Source organism: Equus asinus, chromosome 25 (assembly GCF_041296235.1).
Source record: "Equus asinus isolate D_3611 breed Donkey chromosome 25, EquAss-T2T_v2, whole genome shotgun sequence".
Lineage (NCBI taxonomy): Eukaryota > Metazoa > Chordata > Mammalia > Perissodactyla > Equidae > Equus > Equus asinus.
In genome coordinates this window covers 19,269,035-19,276,093 of record NC_091814.1, presented here as the reverse complement: position 1 = coordinate 19,276,093, position 7,059 = coordinate 19,269,035, and the positions used below count along the sequence as shown (strand labels likewise).

Below are 7,059 nucleotides of genomic sequence, written 5' to 3'. Positions count from 1 at the left end.
TTGACATGAGACAGAATAACAGAAAATCAAACAAAGCTTTGTAACATGTATACATGGGAGAGAGGAAGGAAAACTGAGCAACTTGTCAAAATGGCAGAGGCTCTCATCTTAAACACCAGCTTTTGCCCTGTAAGACAAAGGATGATGTTGGGGGTGGGGGGAGTCAGTTATGGGAGATTACCAGAAAAGCACAGGAAAGGAGAGCAAGGTTATTATGCTGATGAGTCCTTGCCTTCCACATTGGTAAGAGTTTCTGGAAAAAAGATCCTGCCCCCTCCTTCCCGGTACAGCTAGGGAGTACCTTTAAGGTTGGAGATTTCCCTTGCAAATGTAAATGTCTCTCACAAATGGTGAATTCTACTTTTGCTTGGTTTTCAGAGATTTTTCCTGTGTTTGCAGTTTTTAAAAGTAACCAGCCCCAAACAATCCTCATGCCAAAGAGACACAAAGGTGGCCAATTCTGATCCATCATATTCGTGGACGCCTACTGACGTGGTCAGACAGGGAGAAAACTTTTGAACATAAAGTGTTTCCAATATTTACAGTTTTTTCCTTAGGATTTAGTCACAGATTCAGCAATGAGGCACATGGTGATGTGGATTAAGGCTGCCCCAGAGAGAGAAGCCCAAGGCCTTCTGGCCTACCTGCTGATCTATACCACCCTCCGGGAAGTATAGGACGTCCTGACCTGATTCGTATCTAAAGTCATAAGACCACACGATAACCAGACCCCACCTGCACTGATAGCATTTTAACGACGTTTTTTACTTGATCTTTCCTTTGTCTTGTAAAAAATAACTCACATACCTATGCCTTATAAATTCATCCCTACCCTCAACACATTGCAGCTCTTCACTCCCCATGGGTCCTGTCCCCATGCCCTTCTCTGAATAAAGGAGCACTACCACCAGAACTTGAGAGTCCAAGAAATCTTTCTTTCGACTCCTTGGCTCGTGGAGCCTGCATCACATGATATGAACACTTTATAGTTCTTGATACACGTTACATTTGCATGTCTATGAATACTATTAAATTAGAAAATGTGCCCAAATGTTTCTTAGCTGGTTGGATTTCCTACTTTGTGAATCATCTACACATATCTTTGAATATTTTCCTTTGGGGAAATTCAGTCATCTTTGGGATGGTAACTCCCCAGCATTTTGAGGGGAGAGAAGGACCCACGGAGAGGAAGATGCTCCAAACACTGAGGGGACCTGGGCTACTGGAGGAGCAGCCAGGCCCCTCTTCTTCCAGAACCTGTGAGGAGTTGGGGCCCCTTCCCAGGCTGTGGACACAGAGTGTGAGAGTCCTTTCCTTTGGCTCCATTCATCCTGCATCCACTGCAGCAGCTCACAGGCAGACCCTGGGGATGCGGGTGAGCTGGCTTTCTACCTGCCCAGGCGGAGCAGGTCCAGAGGGGCGGCAGACAAACCACAAGACAACTGAGCCCGAGCTGGATGGAATATGCACAGTGATGGGTGTAGACGATGCACACAGGTGGGGTTGGGGAAAGGGGAACTTGAGCAGAGCCAGGAAGGAGTTCTGGAGAAGGGGGTGGGGGTAGGGAGCTGAAAGAACCATGAGCAAGTAGAGAACTGCACATTATGGGTGAAATGTGGGGCATGTTCGAGACTAGTCTGGAGAGACCACAAGAGACTGTGAAGGCCTTGGATGCTGAGCTCAAGGTTCAGCTTTATCTTATAAGGCAGCGTTAGCCACAAATTTAGCAGGAGCTCAGTTAGAGCTTTTACTTGAAAAAAGAAAGAAGGAACATGGAATCCCATGGTCACGTATGTTGCGAAATACCAGCCGAAAGAATTTAAACTGCTGTTCCTTCTGGAGTCAGGACTCTGCATATCTCAGAAAGGATCCGGTCTGTAGCATTTCCCAAATTTATCTGAACCTTGCACCCCACTCCTTTTTTGAGGAGCATTCCTCAGAACGGGTATTCCATGGAGCAGACAGAGCACATCTGATGTAGATAAACTGGGTGCCAGTTTGTGGATTTGGTGAGTGACAGGAGCCAAGCCATGTGTGTTCTCCCACGAGCCCTCGCCTTCTTCTCGCTCTCCCCACCTGTGATCGCTCATCAGCAATGTGGGCCTTTCAGTGAAACCCCGTTTTGGTCACAGTAGCACAACCATTGCTACTCACTAAATATGAGCTATTTAGGGTGGATCTGTCTGCGCCCAACCAGGACCCTCCTCAGTGGTACACTTAGTCCTTCAGCAATGGTCATGAGCTCCTGCTGCGTTCCGGCTGTTGCTCCAGGTGCTCAGGACACGTCCATGAATGAGTTCAACAAACTCTGCTCTCGTCATTCAACTAGAAGGAGGAAGGCACTACACAATAGTGGTAACAGACAAGGAAATAGTACAGGATGTGAGAAAGTGATAAGGGCTCTGGAAAAGAGCAGGTTAGAATAGAAGGATCAGGACCTGTGGGGGTGGTTTCAATTTTACATTAGGAGGTCAGAACAGGCTCCATCAAGGAACAGACTTTGAGAAAAGACTGGAAGGAGGTGAGGGAGTGACCAAGTGGACATCTAGGGGAATAGCTTTCTTGGCAAAGGTGATAGCTGTGTAATGCCCCTCGGGGGACCACGCCTGGTGTGTTCCAAGAGCAGGAGGCCAGGGTGGCTGGACAGATGTGAGCACAGGCAAGAGAAGTAAGAGCTTCTGAGATCAGAGAGGTAACAGGGAGCCAGATCAGGTCCATCCTGACTTAGAATCTCGGGATGCCCGAGTCTGAAGGGGCCTCGGACACTGTGTGGTAACCCACCGCTTGCTGGACAGGTGAGAAACGAGGTGGTCAGGGTAGGATGCATTGGGTCCTGGACAGTCCTTCTCAAACCCAACTCTTGCTGGAGCAGACCTTGCCTGGGCCCTGTACAGGGCTGTGCTCCCCACCCTCCAAGTGTCCTGGAAAGACCGCCCAGGGGCCAGGGTGCAGGGCTGGGGACCTGGCTCTGGGTGGCTGCCGCTGCAACACTTTCCACCAGGGGGCGCTGGCCCGGCACGCAGTTTCTCCCTCCCTCTCCGCAAACCGCCTGTTCTTGGCTCCGCAGGGCGGCCCTCGCCCCATCTGACCCTGACTCCAGCCCACCCAGTGATTCCCTCCCGCCTGCTTGCCCCTTTGCTTCAGTTTCTCTCTCCTGCCTCTGCCCCTGGCTGTGGGGTGGGACAGCCCAGCCCCAAGAAGAGCCCTGAAGAGGGGACCCCAGCCTGGGATTTGAGGGACAGAGGAGGGGGAGACGAGGAAGGATGCCTGAGGGCCGGGTGTGGGGCGGTGTGGAACGTGCACAGTCACCGTGTTGTCTGCCCGGGGCCTGGCTCTTGCTCTTTCCCTGTTGTGTTTGCTGGGGAGGGGTCCCCAGGGGCTCATTTGGAGCCAGGGAACAGGGCAACCAGGGGATAAGGGCAGAAGCAAGAGTCAGAGAGGAGAGAGAGGCCTAGGAATGACTGGGAGGCCTTTACCAGGCCAGAGCCACTGGGAAAGGAAGCCACTCCTCCACAGCCGGCCCCATCCACAGGGGTCATCACTTCCAACAGCAACAGCCCCAGAGAGGGGGAAACTGAGGCACCAGAGAAAAGGCTGGCCTCCAGGTGCCCTCCTTTCCTGCCCCTAATTCCTGGATACCTCAGGTGTCCCATGGGGACTCTGCCCACACACCCGCTCTGCTCTGGGGCCACAATGGGGTTCCCATGAGGGCTGGGGAGGGTGGTGCTGCCACAGGCCCCTTATCGACACTCTGTGCCCTGCCACACCCACCTGGCACACAACCCAGCTGGGAGAGGAGACAGTCCCTGCTCCACAGGCCGAGGGACGGGGAAGCCAGGACTGGCGGAGGCAGGCAGGGGCAGCATAGAGTGTCTCTCACCCACTGCCTTCAGCGCCTCCTCTCCCTCTTGCCTCAGCCCCTGACCTTGTGCTCTGGGCCTCTGAGGCCTAAACCCCCCAAACCTGAATAGTAGAGGTCAGTGGGAGGCCCCAGCTGACAGGGAAACAGGCTCCTCCCCTGAACTTTGGTCTGGCTTAGTAGCTGGCCTGAGGCCAACAATGAGGTTTCCCCCATCCAAGGCTGACTTCCTGCTGGCCCTCAGCTGGGGAAATCCCAGAACCTGAACAGTGCCTGCCCCCCAGGGACTCACAGCCCCCCCAGGTCAGGGCAGGGAGCTGCTGTGCCCTCCTGGTGGCAGAGGGGGTCCCAGGGCAGAGGGTGGGGCTGGGCACTAGAGGAAGGGCTGGGGCTAGAACAAACCAAGGAGCGGGCTGGAGGCTGGCGGGGGGAGGGGTGGGGGCGGGGAGATACCGCAGGACGGCCAGGGCCAGGGGGAGCAACCTCTTCACCTCTTGAGTATCCAGATTTTATCTCTGTCAGCCAGCTCAGGGCAGAGGGTGAGAGCTGGGGGAGAGTGGACAGGAGGGGTGGGGGCGGGAGACACTGTGCAATGCTCAATTTGTCTGTTGGGACCAGACTGTGGGCTCTGCCAGCCAGGAGGAAGGGGTGGTGATGGGCTGAGGTGAGGCAGGAGGCACCTGGCCAGGCCCACCCTCCTCCACTCGCTGGGGGCTGGTGGCCCCACCTCCCCAGGGTCTGCTGGGGCAGAAAGTTGGGGAGTGGAGGAACAGGGAGTGGGAGTGAGGGGTGTCCACATGACAGAAAGCAAAGCCCCACAGGGACAGAAGGCCCTGAGCATGGAATGGGGCTGGGCACGGGAGTGGTTATTGTCGTCCTGTCTCCTAGAGATCTATCCGGGCCCTCACAACAGCTGTGATGTGTTCTTCCTCCAGCGTCCTGCTGACGGATTAGGGGACCAGCCCAGACTCCCAGCCGGGGGCAGGAAGCCTCGTCTTCCCTCAGTGAGCACCTCCTCCCCAGTTCTCTCTTCCTCCTTTGCAGCTGACTGACCCCTGCTGGCCAAAGCTGAGCCTTCCCCCGCCATCCTCTTCTCCAAAAAGCTCTCCTAGACTGACCCCTGTGCACCCCACTCACTCCAGGGCTCCTCATGCTCCCACGGTGACCAGACACCCTTTCTTTTCAGGGCGTTGATAGGCAGCTGTGTAAGTGTTCTAACACTGTGGTTTCCTGGGTGTGTCTCAGGTGTCTCCCATTAGGAACAACTCGAGGGCCAGGACCTTGACATCAGGTCACATGCCAGTCCACGAGGAGGGTGTAGGGAGCTGCCAGAGGGGTTTCTGCAGCCTGGAATCCTAATTCAGTGGCCACCATCTCTCCATCACAACCTGCCTAAACCTGACCTTCGCATCTCGTCTTCCCCCACTTTCTTCTCAAACCCGAGCCATCAGCTTCTCCCAACTTCCCTTTCTCTGCCAACAGTTCCACCTTCCCCACCTACCCAGACATGAACCCTAGAGTCGTCTTTGTCATCCCAGATTCGGGCTCATGTGGAGCCCTGCCTTTTCTACAAATCCCACCCCCATCCCCTCCTTTCAGGTCAGGTCAAGAAGCATTCTTGCGCACCTTCCAGGGGACGTCAGTGCTGGTCCACAAAAGATGAGTAAGACACCGGCCTTGCCCTCGAGGGAGTCCCTGACTATAAGCAGACTGTAACAAGTGTTATTCTAGAAGCACAGAGAGCTTTGGCATCAGGGAGGTGAGTGAACACTTGGATGAGGAAGGCAGTCTGGACTGTGTTTCTCCTTCACAGAAGGATGGGCTTCTGGCTCCCCAGTGACGGGCTGGGTGGCCTTGGGCAGGTTACTTAACCTCTGAGCCTTTGTTTCCTCAACAACAGTGTGGGGATGATGCAACCCCTTGCAGAATTTGAGGGGATCGGCTATAATAATAGCTAACGTTTATTAGCTCTCATCAGGTACCAGGCGCTGTCCTAAGTGTTTCATAAGTATTGTGTCATTTTATCCTTGCACCTGCCCCAGGAGGTAGGTGACATTGTTGTCTCTATTTTCAGATGGAGAAACTGAGGCTCAGGGAGGTAAAGTAAACTGTCCACGTGAGACCAACTAACCAGGAAGGAGCGAGGATTGGATGCAAGACAGTATTTCATAATCCAATCCATGCGACTTTGTCTTCAGAATAACTTTACTAGTAGCTAACTTTTTTCAGCATTACTCTGTGCCGGGCTCTATGTGATTGTTTTTATTCCTTTTATTCCTTAAAGCCATCCTAAACAGGAAAATACTCTTATATGATATTATGAGAAAATTGAGGCCCAGAAAGATTAAGAAATGCCCAATCTTGCAGGTAGCTCCCTGCAGAGCTAGACTTAACCCTAGTCTGTCTGAAAAGGAGCCTAGCTAGCCTAGAGTAGAAGTTTATAGAAGGCTTGGGTTGGGAGAAAAGGCAGATTATGCAGCCGTCACAGGCTCCAGAAGCTTCTCTCCTGCCCCTCCCTCACTCAGCTTTGAGAGCAGGACATGCAGAGAGCTCCAGGCTGGGTCGAGGAGGGGAGGTTGTCATTTTCCAGGGTCGCTCAACAGAAGGCAGTGGCATCAGGTGCAGCAGTGGGAGGGAGAGCAGAGGCATTTCCGCTTCTGCGCTGGCAGCTGCTTAACCTGGGTTCTCACTGCTTCTGCCCCTTCAGAGCCTCAGACAAGGATCCTGGGCCTGGGAGATGCAGAAGCTGTGAAAGGGTCGAGGGGAGGAGTGCACCCAAGGGCACCTCCAGCTATGAGTGGAGCTTGACGTCAAGAGCAACCACAGTCTTGCCAGCTGAAGGAACAAGACGTCAAAGTTCAGGGCTGTTAGGTAGCTGGAAGTTTAAAAGGAAAATCTGGAATCATGGGAATTTAGGAGTGTGAGAGGCAAATTCACAAAATAAATTAAGTGCCCGAATGGCAGCTAAACTATTTAGATATGAGCAGGAGATGCTCATGGCCTGGCAAAAAAGCAGGAATGCAGCAAACAGACATCAGTTGTTGTCAAATAGAAGAATGCAAACCAGACCTGTGAATCTTTTTTTCTTTAACTGAATTCATGCCCCAATTGTGTGCTGCTTGATAGTAAAAAGCTGGAGCCAGACAGGCTTGAAGTGTTAAAGAGCAGATTCCACATGTGACAGAGCAACTGCAAAAATT

General features: G+C 53.1%; 1 long non-coding RNA gene across 1 annotated transcript; it reads left to right on the top strand.

Moving 5' to 3' along the window:
- The first annotated feature begins 4,755 nt into the window (after window positions 1-4,755).
- LOC139041957 (uncharacterized) lies at window positions 4,756-6,820 on the top strand. The gene is made up of 3 exons (XR_011498029.1): window positions 4,756-4,863; window positions 5,459-5,618; window positions 6,567-6,820. It is a non-coding gene; the product is annotated as an uncharacterized lncRNA (long non-coding RNA).
- The last annotated feature ends 239 nt before the right edge of the window (window positions 6,821-7,059 follow it).